This window comes from Eleutherodactylus coqui, chromosome 1, assembly GCF_035609145.1.
Source record: "Eleutherodactylus coqui strain aEleCoq1 chromosome 1, aEleCoq1.hap1, whole genome shotgun sequence".
Taxonomy (NCBI): Eukaryota; Metazoa; Chordata; class Amphibia; order Anura; family Eleutherodactylidae; genus Eleutherodactylus; species Eleutherodactylus coqui.
In genome coordinates this window covers 230,366,881-230,382,351 of record NC_089837.1, presented here as the reverse complement: position 1 = coordinate 230,382,351, position 15,471 = coordinate 230,366,881, and positions in this window count along the sequence as shown.

Here is a 15,471-nt window from a genome sequence, read left to right as displayed (position 1 = left end):
TGTTGCGACCGACAAGCCGCGACACTTGGGTCAGTTTAGGAAAAACTGGGATGCCTGGACCCAGATGCTACTAATCTCCTCGGGACCTGATTAGTTTGGGTCTTTTGACTTGCTTTCCTCTCTCCACCATCCAGCCACTTTATGGCGAGTTCTGGCTCTGGCTTTAAGATGTTGCACATCGGGGAATTAAAATGTAATTCTGAATCTTAGAAATAATTCTCTAATTTTCTCTTACTTGAACACTTTCTAATAGTTTAAAGCCTGCTCAGGAGATTAACAGTACATCAAAGCTCCAGCTATATGGCTCCTCCATTATAGAAAAAGGATGTATGCAAGTGAGGGTTCCATCCCTCCCCCCCTCCCCCTCCCTATTTTCCTACCCTTCCTTTCTCGCACCCACCTGTAATGTTGTTAATTGCATATGATGTATAATTAATGTACATTAATCAATTGTAAGGAGAATTTATGTATTTATCAAAGAGAAAATGATCCCAGATCTCGTGCAGAAGTCTGGACCCAGGAGAAATACGAATCACACCAGCCTGTGCGGTATCAGATGATTTCTAATTTATTCTAAGGTGTGTGTTGTTTATATACCATAAATGACATCACAGGAAAAGTATATACCTCCAAGATTAATAAGAATACATGATAGGCTGAAACTAGAATGTTTAACATAATTTACACCTTTTAAGGCCTTAGTCACACGGGCGTTTTTTCCCGCGATTTGCGGATCGCATGACGGATGCGCATCCGCAAATGGCGTGACCAGGGCCGAAAAATCGCCCGAAAAAACTGCTCCTAGCCGCGTTTCATTAGAAACGGACCGGAGCTGTCCAGAGCATTGAATTCAATGGAGCCGGCAATACAGCCGGCTCCATTGAAAGCAATGGGCTGCCGGCGATCGCGGGATGAATTGTCGGGAAGGGGTTAAATATATAAGCCCTTCCCTGCAATTCATCCAGAAATGTGTAAAAATAAAAAATATATATATACTCACCTGGTCCCGACAGACGGAGTTCAGCGCGGCCGGCCAGCAGTTCTCCTGAACTGCTGTGAGTAGTATTCAGCAGCCGGGGATTTAAAATCCCCGCCTGCTGAATGAGCTGCCTCTGATTGGTCACAGCCTCACCAATCAGAGGCAGCTCTCAATTACCCATTCATGAATGGGTGAGTGAGTGCTGCCTCTGATTGGTCCCTGCGCTGAGCCAATCAGAGGCAGCACTCACTCACCGATTCATGAATTCATGAATGGGTAAGTGAGAGCTGCCTCTGATTGGTGAGGCTGTGACCAATCAGAGGCAGCTCATTCAGCAGGCGGGGATTTTAAATCCCCGGCTGCTGAATACTACTCAGAGCAGTTCAGGAGAACTGCCGGCCGCGGCTGAACTCCATCTGCCGGGACCAGGTGAGTATATATATATTTTTTTCGTTTTTACACATTTCTGGATGAATTTCAGGTAAGGGCTTGTATTTTTAAGCCCTTCCCGAAAATTCATCGTGAGATCGCCCGCAGCGCATTGCTTTCAATGGAGCTGACTGTATTGCCGGCTCCATTGAATTCAATGGGCAAACATCATTCTTCTCTGCCACAGCTGGTACAGCTGTGGCAGAGGAGAATGATTTGTCTACTATATGTTCTCAATGGGGTCGGCGCTGCTGCCGCCAGCCCCATTGAGCGGCATATAGAGAAGAGAACAGGAATCGCAGATCGCAGATAGGTGCGATCTGCGATTTCTGTTCTATGATTTATCGGACGAGCGCATAAAAAGCGCTCATGTGTCCGATACCATTGCAAAGCAATGGTTTTATAAAATCGCCGGACGCATGCACATGCGCAAATCGCGCGAAAAAAACGCCCGTCTGACCGAGGCCTAATGTGTAACTATAACATACAATGAAACCATTATGAATTCAGTGAAAAGGAATGCAAGGGAGGCAGTCTGGAGACTCTTATCTTGTCTGTCTACCCCGTAATGTTATAGAAAAGGTTTTGTTTAACCCCTTCACTACTAATACTAGCATCATGCTATATCTTTCTAGTCTACAATCCAATAAAAGAACAATTAACTGATACATTGATCTACAATTTTCTTAACATCAATACATGCATACATAGATCTGCTTTGTATACTTTGAAAAAGCTAATAAAAATGTTTTGTTTAAAAAAATTATCCATGTAAATACAGCCTCTGGGTTCCTTTAGACAACCGTATTCATGCATGTTTTTGCATGCGTAAAATATATTCACAATGTGCAAAGAATAGAATCCATTGATGTTTTGTGCATGGAAAAAACAGGACCTGCTGTTTTTTTCCAGCATATTTGCACACTTATAGCCCCATAGAAACATATGGGAGGTGCATAAATTGGAATGAATGTGCATGCAAATGTGCAATGTACTGCACAATTCTGTGAAAAAAAGAACTCATCTGGACCTCATGAGGCTAAATAGCCTTTTATATCACAGGAGGGAGTGGGGGTGCTAACGCATGTGAACTGTCCCTGCATGCACAAAAAGTACAGTACTATGTGCAGATGTACGCATAAACTCACCTCAAACCTTTTTCACTGCGCAAATACGTTGCACTGAAGCAAGCACAATTGTACATATGGTCATCCGAAGGAGCTCTAATTCAGGGGGCATATGATAACTTTACTATATAGGTCAAGATAAATGTAGAGATAAACATTTAGTAGTATATGTCTACTCACTCTTTTCATGAAAGAAAATTGATTTATTTAGAGCACCTAGTATGAAAGATAGCTCCCATCACCACATAGTTTATGAGACTCAAAAGAGAGGCCTATCCCTTTAAGTGAACCTAATTTGTGTGTGTATGATATCTCTAAGTGCATATTTGTTTTCATGTGTGAGTGCATGACATGTTTATGCTCATGTGTGTTTTTATGTGTACATGTATGATATGCCCATGAACATGTTTATATGTCCTCATGTTTGTGTTTCATAATATTACTATTTATATGCAGCTTTTTCAGCACCTGACTATTTCAATAGAAAATAATTTCATGGAGAGAGACTGAATTTTAATTCAGAAATGTTCTGAAGGCTGTAGAGTCACAAAAAAATGTGCAATGACAAAAAAGTCAACAGCAGAATACATTTCCTGTTGAAGAGCAGGTTATTAAATATGTATGAACTTTGCAGCATCTATTTTGAGAATCTGTGTGGACCTGAAGTCTATACTTCTTCTAATTACTTTACCTTTTAACTCAGTTGTGTACACTCTCCCATTTTAGAGCTCTTTAAAAACACGTTTTCAAAAATGCAAAAGCAAACTTTAGAAAAGAAAAGGAAATGTGTCCACATTGGTAGGTCAAAGAGGAAAATAAATAAGGGTTTTAATTGAATGTTACAGGCTATAACTGATGTCTCTTGTATAAACTCATTTGTGAAGCTATGACCTCCTGTGACTTGCCTTTCTTATTTTCTTTTCATTTTTAAAGAATAAAAGACCTTGCTTTGCTAGCATTTTAATATGTCTCGTATACAATGGATCAAAACTTGTTACTTGTCAAAACTTTGTCTTTGCTTTGATATACAACAGAAAAGTATCATTTTTTCTTCAACACCATAAACCATACATTTAAAAATACTGCCATGTTTGTTTAAAAATAAATGCATTGTATTAAAAGTACATTTTAAAATCGCAAAAACATAAACATATTAAATAAATGAACTTTAAAGCATTCTAACGAGAGATGAGCGAGCACCAAAATGCTCGGGTGCTCGTTACTCGAGTCGAACTTTCAGTGATGCTCGAGAGTTCGTTTCGAGTAACGAACCCCATTGAAGTCAATGGGCGACTCGAGCATTTTTGTATATCGTCGATGCTCGCTAAGGTTTTCATTTGTGAAAACCTGGGAAATTCAAGAAAGTGATGGGAACGACACAGAAACGGATAGGGCAGGCGAGGGGCTACATGTTGGGCTGCATCTCAAGTTCCCAGGTCCGACTATTAAGCCACAATAGCGGCAAGAGTGGGCCCCCCCCCCCCCCCCGCACTGTCAGCATAAAGATCGTTCTCCTCTGCCACAGCTGTGACAGCTGTGGCAGAGAAGAATGATGTTAGCTCATTGAATTCAATGGAGCTGGCAATACAGCTGGCTCCATTGAAAGCAATGGGCTGCGGGCGATCGCGGGATGAATTGTCAGGAAGGGCTTAAATATATAAGCCCTTCCCTGCAATTCATCCAGAAATGTGTAAAAATAAAAAAAATATATACTCACCTTGTCCCGGCAGAACAATGTTAGCCCATTGAATTCAATGGAGCCGGCAATACAGCCGGCTCTATTGAAAGCAATGGGCTGCCGGCGATCGCGGGATGAATTGTCGGGAAGGGGTTAAATATATAAGCCCTTCCCTGCAATTCATCCAGAAATGTGTAAAAATAAAAAATATATATATACTCACCTGGTCCCGGCAGACGGAGTTCAGCGCGGCCGGCCAGCAGTTCTCCTGAACTGCTCTGAGTAGTATTCAGCAGCCGGGGATTTAAAATCCCCGCCTGCTGAATGAGCTGCCTCTGATTGGTCACAGCCTCACCAATCAGAGGCAGCTCTCACTTAACCATTCATGAATTTATGAATGGGTGAGTGACTGCTGCCCCTCATTGGCTCAGTGGGACCAATCAGATTGGTCCCTGCGCTGAGCAAATGAGAGGCAGCAGTCACTCACCCATTCATGAATTCATGAATGGGTGTGTGAGTGAGATCTGCCTTTGATTGGTCAGGCTGTGACCAATCAGAGGCAGCTCATTCAGCAGGCAGGGATTTTAAATCCCCGGCTGCTGAATACTACTCACAGCTGTTCAGAGCAGTTCAGGAGGACTGCCGCCGGCCGCGCTGAACTCCGTCTGCCGGGACCAGGTGAGTATATATATATATATATTTTATTTTTTTTTACACATTTCTGGATGAATTGCAGTGAAGGGCTTATATATTTAAGCCCTGCCCGACAATTCATCCCGCGATCGCCAGCAGCCCATTGCTTTCAATGGAGCCGGCTGTATTGCCGGCTCCATTGAATTCAATGGTCAGTGCTCGTTTAATCGAGACGAGTACCGCGTGGTGCTCGTCTCGAGTAACAATCATCTCGAGCACCCTAATACTCGAACGAGCATCAAGCTCGGACAAGTATGCTCGCTCATCTCTAATTCTAACCAAACAAAAACAATAACCTTAACTACAAATTGTAATTTAACCCATTCCCACTGCTAACCTTCAATTTTTCGTTTTAAATGGTGACAAATCTAATTATCAACTTGTTTTTTGCAGTTCAACTTGCATTTTTTTATGTTACCATTTAACGTGCAACATACAAAATAATGTATCAGAAAACATTTTAAAATTTCTAAGTGGGGTGAAATGGAGAAAACTCAATTTTTTTGTGTGTGTGTTTATCGTGTTCTCTCTCTCACTTCCCTCCTTCTCCTTTTTCTTCTCAAAAGACGTCTATTGACGGCAGCTACAGCCTGGTCTCTGACTCTTAACACAAATTTTTGCCTTTTTCAAACAAATTCCTATAATTGTGATAGTTCAGGTCAGTAAACCCCATGGTCAGGCTGTAGCATACTTCCATATTACAGCCTCAGAAATGTGGCTGCAGTGCACTTGTCAAAAACTGCTTTTTAGCAGTGAACTGAGAGTGAATGATCAAAGCACAGGGAGGCAAAGAAGTGGCTGATAATTGGAAAATAGACATTTGTTCTCATAAAAATGGTGTATTATCATGAACATTCTTATCTTTGCCTGCATGGATGTAGCAAATTTTAACATGACACTTAACACATTAAACGCACAGTTGTAGCAAACTTTAAGGGCTCATGCCCACGGCCGTGACGGGCTCTGTAAGCGAAATACCGCAGCGGAGTCAATCACGACGCCCCTCCAAAGACCTCATACTCACCTCCGGATCCGCTGCCTAGCTCCTGCATGACGCGCCGGCGTGCATGCACAGTATGATGCAATGTCATATGACACGCCGGCATCGTCATATGATGCGGCCGGCAGTGGGTGGGGCACGTATTCACACTATACTTCCGCTGTGCTACCATGAAAGTATAGCATGGCAGGCAGCTTCCATTGGCTACACTGGAAGCAGTCTGCACGTATTTCCCCGGCAAATAGGACATGCCATGGGTAATTTCATGCTGTAGAGTTCTGCAGCTTGTACATTGAGCTATTAGGTTCGATAGAGCCTAACAGCTGCATTGAAACGCCGCGGGCCATGGGCATTAGTCCTAATTCAACACAAAAAAAATTGCACAATTGAGCTAAATACATCACAGAAGGGGAAACAAAAAATTAAAAACAATCACAGAAAATGGCCGTTACTTACTGACTGAGGAGTACATATAGATGCATTCTCCTCTCACCATGCAGGTAGCTGACTACCAAATGGAGGAGCCAATAACACCTGTGCAGGACACCGATAAAACACCCACTCACACTGCCTCCTGAAGGTTCACTGAAGGAAATGCAGGGCAACCTGCCGAATTATCATGGCGTCTTTAATAGGTTGCTGGTCTGCGTGGTGAACTACATATATCAGAATGGTCTGGCACCCTGCATCCACTATGTGTAGGAGTGTACACCAAGCATCCACCCCCCTCATTATCAAGAGGCAGTGTGAGTGGTTGTCTTATCGGTGTCCCACACATAGTGTTATTGGCTCCTCCATTTGGTAGTCAGCTACCTGCATGGTGAGAGGAGGATGCATCTATATGCACTCCTCAGTCAGTAAGTAACGGCCATTTTCTGTGACAATTGAGCTAAATGCACAATTTAAAAGTTGTGCCTGAGATTCACGAGTGAAACTTGCATCGGGAAAGCACTCAGATTTCCTGTCGCCATCACCACTTTCACTGATATTGACATCTACCCCATATTACAGTGTGTCTCAGGTCAGTAGCCAGCTCTCCATCCCCTAGCTATGGGAACATAAAAAAATACCACCCCAACCATCTGCGAGAACCTGAATGTAAGCATTGAACAACTGATTGCAATAGAAATGCTGCCCTTCAGGCTAGTGGACACAGATTTCTTCCACAGCATGATGCTTCATGCGAATCTACAGTACTAGAGGCCCAGCACCATTTCTTTTTTCCAAAATGCCATCCCTGTCCTGCACTGCCATGTGAGTAATAATATGTCTCTGGCATTGAAGAATGCTGTCAGTGACAGGGTGAACATGACCATGGACATGTGGTCCAGACAGCATGGCCAAGGGCATTACATATCCTTAATAGTACACTGGGTCACGTCTTTCAGCTGGAGCTTGAAGCCTAAAGTGGTGGTCCACATTTCAAGATACCCCATAAGAGTTGTGGGACATTCATCCCTGTCTGTGCCCTCATCAACCCCCTCCTCGCCCTCCTTTTTCTCCTTCTCCCAACATGGAAATTTTTTAAAGTACAAGAAACAGCTGTAGCTCCACAGCTTTTCCTTAAAGAAGGCCCGTGCTTGGCTGTTCTATTCACCTGTAAAAATTTGTCCTTTGCAAACTTTATGATATTGTTTTTAAAACAAGCACCACACCTCCTGTCTCCCTTGGGATTATTTTTGGTAACTCTACTGTTTTTCCATGGAGGAGGAGGAGGAGGAGGAGGCCCAGCTTGAGTTTTGTGTTTACCTGGAAGAATTTGTCCTTGTAAAATTGCTGACATTGCTTTTGTTGTGGACAAATAACAGTGAACTTGTTCTGAATTAATATTAATATTTATTTAGTTTAAGCCATATACAGGATACAAATGATATAGGCTTATATCATTTAATCATGCAGCACAAGTACAAATTTGCTGAATGTGCCCAAGACAAGTCTTTTGGATCTGAATGCATTCCCATAATTGCATAGTATAATTAGAACTTAAAGTGCAGTTTTGCATATAATCTGCTGACCATATGTTTGACCTCTGCCTACTCAAGACAAGGGATTTTTGTTTCTTTAACCCTGACTTTTCTCTTACATATCTACAGGTAATTAAAGGCAAGAAATGTGAGACTGAGAAGTGGGCAATGACACCCATCTATGGAATTTAATTATACTACTATTTTGGGAGAGATATATAGTCTTATAATATGGCTGCTGACGACAACATGGCAGCCTATTTTTTACACTTTTAAAAGAAGCAGCACATCTGTTGTCTTCCTTGGCGCAACTTTTGATCTAGACAAACCAGGGGCCCATGCACCATACCATCAAGTAGCTCATCCATGCCTTCCTATTAAAGTATTGTTATTTCAATATATGAAACTAGTATTGAGATTCAGCACTGGATCAGTTTTGACTACATCCAGTAAAAGTTGTATATCTGTTTTTTCAGTTTTTCAAGTTGATTGGACATCAGGCCATGGTCACTACGGTATCACTGTGTAAGTGTGATGCTATGACTGTGCAAAAGAATAGGAATCTTGCAGGAGTATGTGCATGGTAGGTACAGTAGACTGGCAAGGCCCAGGAAGAGCCTGGTGTTGTTGAGGACAGAGTGTGGTGACATTGATAGATTGTATTATTCTGTTATGTGGGGACAGTAAAAGCTCATATAAGGAGAAAGTTTGCAGCCAAGATTGATAATTTGTATGAGATGTCAGACTGTTGTATTTTTTCTGATGATATGGTTTTGTCCTTCTGTGAGAGAATCAAGAGAGACTGGAGGTTGCTGAAGAGTGGTGATGACTGGAGGTCAGGAAATCATGACATAGGTCTGTGCAGAGCTTAAGACATCACCTACATCAAGGACCAAATGGTGAGCAAAGAAATTACTACTATGGTCTGAGGGTTAATGGAGTATTAATTTGAGAAAATCTTTTGAACCTCTGGATCAATGCACCCACATTACACACATACTATATTGTATATTGTCGCGGAACCTTCCTTTGCGGAACCACGGCTTACTCAATTTGGAATGTTTACACCCCTCCATATTAATTCTGAATTGATAATGCGCATAAGAAGTTTTCACACTGACACAAGGTTCAGCATGCATAGCTTCCTCAATTCTAACTTTAATGATCGGCGTGTAGCCTATTTTAAGAGTTTAACACATCCGCCCATCTGGGCAGGTCAAAGATTACATAGATACAACGTATTGTTTAATTATTGGATAAGCATCTTGCAATTCTTCCATCCTCCGGTCATCTGTGATTGGCCATCAGGTGGTGGATGCAATGAGTGGGTTGTCTTGGAGCCACGTGTGGTTCCTTCGATATGATTGGATGTTACATCATGAACTATAAATTGCACAAACCTCCCATGTTATTTGCATACGTTTCCAGTATAATTGCTTGGGTAATTTCTGCGGTAACTGTTTCAGACTGCGGTTGTCCATGTCTGAGTTAACTGTCCTCCAAAATTGCAAAACAGATGGAAAATGTAACGTGTTTATACTATATATTATCTTGTCAGCGTTTTGAGAACAGAAGTTTCATGTTGGCTTCCCCATGTCAGCAGAGTTATAAAACAGATATTTTCATATGAGCGGAAGTACTTATTGCATAACTGTAAGAACATTATATTTGTAGCAAGACAGAAAGCGAATATGTATACAGAATGTTAAATTGACAACTGTCTACTGCCAAGGCCCACCGATCCATATAGATATATACTGGGCTTCCACCACAATATCACAGTCCCATATAGGATGAGCCGCATCCGGTGTACCTAGTACTGGTTATAGACTGGATAAAGACTGCGTGATGCAGTCAAAATGTCGTCAGCTTATGTGTATTTAAATAAAGATAAAGCACTTCTTCATGTAAGTATTAAGCTTTTGGTACCCCGGATGCGGCTCATTCTATGAAGGACTATGCATTATTACATGGATCACGGATCCAGAGCCATTATTTCTGAGCCTGCATCAATCACCTGACATTTGGAGCCTCTACTCATATTTTTGAGGTACGTTCAAGTGCTGCTGCTATTTGTATATTTTAATGTCCATTTTATATATTTCATATACACATGCATTGTACACTTGAAGCATGAGTGTATCTATAAGTACATATACATTATACAGACATGCACACTTTTGTACATACACATTACACATATTTAGCTCTTCTGCACAACTATCATGTGCCAGCAATGAAGAGGGAGCTGTGATGAGCGTAGTCAAGCCCGCTTCTTGTCTGAACTGCTCTTTGACTGAATCCCCTCTCTGTCTCTTTTATGTCTTATCTAGAGATGAGCGAACGTACTCGTCCGAGCTTGATACTCGTTCGAGTATTAGCGTGTTCGAGATGCTCGTTACTCGAGACGAGTACCACGCAATGTTCGAGTTACTTTCACTTTCATCTCTGAGACGTTAGCGCGCTTTTCTGGCCAATAGAAAGACAGGGAAGGCATTACAACTTCCCCCTGTGACGTTCAAGCCCTATACCACCCCCCTGCAGTTAGTGGCTGGCGAGATCAGGTGTCACCCGAGTATATAAATCGCCCCCTCCCGCGGCTCGCCACAGATGCATTCTGACATAGTTCAGGGACAGTGCTGCTGGTGCCGGAGCTGCTATAGGGAGAGTGTTAGGAGTTATTTTAGGCTTCAAGAACCCCAACGGTCCTTCTTAGGGCCACATCTAACCGTGTGCAGTAGTGTGGACGCTGCTTTTTGCAGTGTTACACTTTTTTTTTTTTTGTATATCGGTCGTGTAGAGCATTGCGTCCTGCAGTAATTTTACATTGTCCAGGGCCATTAGTGGTGAGGCAGGGACAGAAGACATATTTAGTGTATATAGGCAGTGGGCCTTTCCAAAAACATTTGGGAAAAAAAATCTATTTGGGCTGCCTGTGACCGTCCTCAGTGTACTGTGTCTCTGCTGGGGGTATTTGTCCTAATTCATACGCAGCCAGCTAAGTTTTACAACAGGCTTGCGCAAAATTTTTTCCTGCCTCTGTGTTGCCTCTTACATCACCGCTGTATTCCTGTCCACAAGTGTACTGGGTCTCTGCTGGGAGTAGTTGTCCTAATTCATACGCAGCCAGCTAAGTGTTACAGCAGGCTTGCGCAAAATTCTTTCCTGCCTCTGTGTTGCCTCTTACATCACCGCTGTATTCCTGTCCACAAGTGTACTGGGTCTCTGCTGGGGGTAGTTGTCCTAATTCATACGCAGCCAGCTAAGTGTTACAGCAGGCTTGCGCCAAATTCTTTCCTGCCTCTGCTGTGCGTTCCGTAAGCGAAGTCAGCCTCCAACCACAGGCCAATAAGCGGCACATTTAATTACAGCGATCTGTTTCTGCACTACTGGTAATACACCATGCTGAGGGGTAGGGGTAGTCCTAGAGGGCGTGGACGCGGGCGAGGACGCGGAGACCCAAGTCAGGGTGTGGGCACAGGCCGAGCTCCTGATCCAGGTGTATCGCAGCCGACTGCTGCGGGATTAGGAGAGAGGCACGTTTCTGGCCTCCCCACATTCATCTCACAATTAATGGGTCCACGCGGTAGACCTTTATTAGAAAATGAGCAGTGTGAGCAGGTCCTGTCGTGGATGGCAGAAAGTGCATCCAGTAATCTATCGACCACCCAGAGTTCTGCGCCGTCCACTGCTGCAACACTGAATCCTCTGGCTGCTGCTCCTCCTTCCTCCCAGCCTCCTCACTCCATTACAATGACACATTCTGAGGAGCAGGCAGACTCCCAGGAACTGTTCCCGGGCCCCTGCCCAAAATGGCCAGCAATGGTTCCTCTCCCACCGGAGGAGTTTGTCGTGACCGATGCCCAACGTTTGGAAAGTTCCCGGGTCCGGGGGATGAGGCTGGGGACTTCCGGCAACTGTCTCAAGAGCTTTCAGTGGGTGAGGAGGACGATGACGATGAGACACAGTTGTCTATCACTCAGGAAGTATTAATTGGAGGAAATCCGCGGGAGGAGCGCACAGAGGATTCGGAGGAAGAGCAGCAGGACGATGAGGTGACTGACCCCACCTGGTTTGCTACGCCTACTGAGGACAGGTCTTCAGAGGGGGAGACAAGTGCAGCAGCAGGGCAGGTTGGAAGAGGCAGTGCGGTGGCCAGGGGTAGAGGCAGGGCCAGACCAATAATCCACCAACTGTTTCCCAAAGCGCTCCCTCGAGCCATGCCACCCTGCAGAGGCCGAGGTGCTCAAAGGTCTGGCAGTTTTTCACTGAGAGTGCAGACGACCGACGAACAGTGGTGTGCAACCTTTGTCGCGCGAAGATCAGCCGGGGAGCCACCACCACCAGCCTCACCACCACCAGCATGTGCAGACATATGATGGCCAAGCACCCCACAAGGTGGGACGAAGGCTGTTCACCGCCTCCGGTTTGCACCGCTGCCTCTCCCCCTGTGCCCCAACCTGCCACTGAGATCCAACCCCCCTCTCAGGACACAGGCACTACCGTCTCCTGGCCTGCACCCACACCCTCACCTCCGCTGTGATCGGCCCCATCCACCAATGTCTCTCAGCGCACCGTCCAGCCGTCGCTAGCGCAAGTGTTGGAGCGCAAGCGCAAGTACGCCGCCACGCACCCGCACGCTCAAGCGTTAAACGTGCACATTGCCAAATTTATCAGCCTGTAGATGCTGCCGTATAGGGTTGTGGAAACGGAGGCCTTCAAAGGTATGATGGCGGCGGCGGCCCCGCGCTACTCAGTTCCCAGTCGCCACTACTTTTCCCGATGTGCCGTCCCAGCCCTGCACGACCACGTCTCCCGCAACATTGTACGCGCCCTCACCAACGCGGTTTCTGCCACGGTCCACTTAACAACGGACACGTGGACAAGCACAGGTGGGCAGGGCCACTATATCTCCCTGACGGCACATTGGGTGAATTTAGTGGAGGCTGGGACAGAGTCAGAGCCTGGGACCGCTCACGTCCTACCCACCCCCAGAATTGCGGGCCCCAGCTCGGTGGTGGTATCTGCGGCGGTGTATGCTTCCTCCACTAAACCACCCTCCTCCTCCTCGCAATCAAGATGTGTCAGCAGCAGCACGTCGCCAGCAGTCGGTGTCGCGCGGCGTGGCAGCACAGCGGTGGGCAAGCGTCAGCAGGCCGTGCTGAAACTACTCAGCTTAGGAGAGAAGAGGCACATGGCCCACGAACTGCTGCAGGGTCTGACAGAGCAGACCGACCGCTGGCTTGCGCCGCTGAGCCTCTAACCGGGCATGGTCGTGTGTGACAACGGCCGTAACCTGGTGGCGGCTCTGCAGCTCGGCAGCCTCACGCACGTGCCATGCCTGGCCCACGTCTTTCATTTGGTGGTTCAGCGCTTTCTGAAAAGCTACCCATGCTTGTCAGACCTGCTCGGAAAGGTGCGCCGACTCTGCGCACATTTCCGCAGGTCCCACACGGACGCTGCCACCCTGCGCAACCTGCAACATCGGTTTCATCTGCCAGTGCACCGACTGCTGTGCGACGTGCCCACACGGTGGAACTCTACGCTCCACATGTTGGCCAGGCTCTATGAGCAGCGTAGAGCTATAGTGGAATACCAACTCCAACATGGGCGGCGCAGTGGGAGTCAGCCTCCTCAATTCTTTACAGAAGAGTGAGCCTGGTTGGCAGACATCTGCCAGGTCCTTGGAAACTTTGAGGAGTCTACCCAGATGGTGAGCGGCGATGCTGCAATCATTAGCGTCACCATTCCTCTGCTATGCCTCTTGAGAAGTTCCCTGCAAAGCATAAAGGCAGATGCTTTGCGCTCGGAAACAGAGGCGGGGGAAGACAGTATGTCGCTGGATAGTCAGAGCACCCTCCTGTCTATATCTCAGCGCATTGAGGAGGAGGAGGAGGAGCATGAGGAGGATGAGGAGGAGGGGGAAGAGACAGCTTGGCCCACTGCTGAGGGTACCCATGCTGCTTGCCTGTCATCCTTTCAGCGTGTATGGCCTGAGGAGGAGGAGGAGGAGGAGGATCCTGAAAGTGATCTTCCTAGTGAGGACAGCCATGTGTTGCGTACAGGTACCCTGGCACACATGGCTGACTTCATGTTAGGATGCCTTTCTCGTGACCCTCACGTTACACGCATTCTGGCCACTACGGATTACTGGGTTTACACACTGCTCGACCCACGGTATAAGGAGAGCCTTTCCACTCTCATTCCCGAAGAGGAAAGGGGTTCGAGAATGATGCTATACCACAGGGCGCTGGTGGACAAACTGATGGTAAAATTCCCATACGACAGCGCTAGTGGCCGAAGGCGCATTTCCGCGGCCCAGGTAGCAGGGGAGGCGCAGAGATCAGGCAGCATGTACAGCGCAGGCAGGGGAACATTATCCAAGGCCTTTGCCAGCTTTATGGCTCCCCAGCAAGACTGTGTCACCGCTCCCCAGTCAAGGCTGAGTTGGAGGGAGCACTGTAAAAGGATGGTGAGGGAGTACGTAGCCGATCGCACGAACGTCCTCGGTGACGCCTCTGCCTCCTACAACTACTGGGTGTCGAAGCTGGACACGTGGCCTGAACTCGTGCTGTATGCCCTGAAGGTGCTTGCTTGTCCTGCGGCTAGCGTCTTGTCAGAGAGTGTGTTTAGTGTGGCTGGGGGAATCATCACGGATAAGCGTACCCACCTGTCAACCGACAGTGCCGACAGGCTTACACTCATCAAGATGAACAAAGCCTGGATTTCCCCAGACTTCTCTTCTCCACCAGCGGACAGCAGCAATACCTAAACAATACGTAGGCTGCACCCGCGGATGGAAGCATCGTTCTCTATCACCATCCAAAACGGGGACCTTTTTGCTTCATCAATCTGTGTATGATATTCCTCCTCCTGCTCCTCCTCCTGAAACCTCACATAATCACGCCGAACGGGCAATTTTTCTTAGGCCGACAAGGCTCAGTCATATAATTTTTCTAAACAATTTTTATACGTTTCAATGCTCATTAAAGCGTTGAAACTTTCACCTCAACCAATTTTTATTTTTACTGGGCTGCCTCCAGGCCTAGTTATCAATTAAGCCACATTAACCAAAGCGATTAATGGGTTTCACCTGCCCTCTTGGTTGGGCATGGGCAATTTTTCTCAGGTACATTAGTACTGTTGGTACACCAATTTTTGGGGGCCCTCGCCTACAGTGTAATCCAATTAATTTTTAGCCCACCTGCATTACAGCTGACGTTACATCAGCTGTGTTGGGCACTGCAATGGGATATATTTATGTACCGCCGGTGGCTTCCTGGCACCCACCCATGCTGTGGGTCCACAGGGAGTTGTAACTGCATGTGTCCACTTCTAAAGAACCCCAGTCTGACTGGGGCATGCAGTGTGGGCCGAAGCCCACCTGCATTAAACATGACATTATTACCTCAGCTGTGATGGGCAATGCAATGGGATATATTTATGTACCGCCGGTGGCTTCCTGGCACCCACCCATGCTGTGGGTCCACAGGGAGTTGTAACTGCATGTGTCCACTTCTAAAGAACCCCAGTCTGACTGGGGCATGCAGTGTGGGCCGAAGCCCACCTGCATTAAACATGACATTATTACCTCTGCTGTG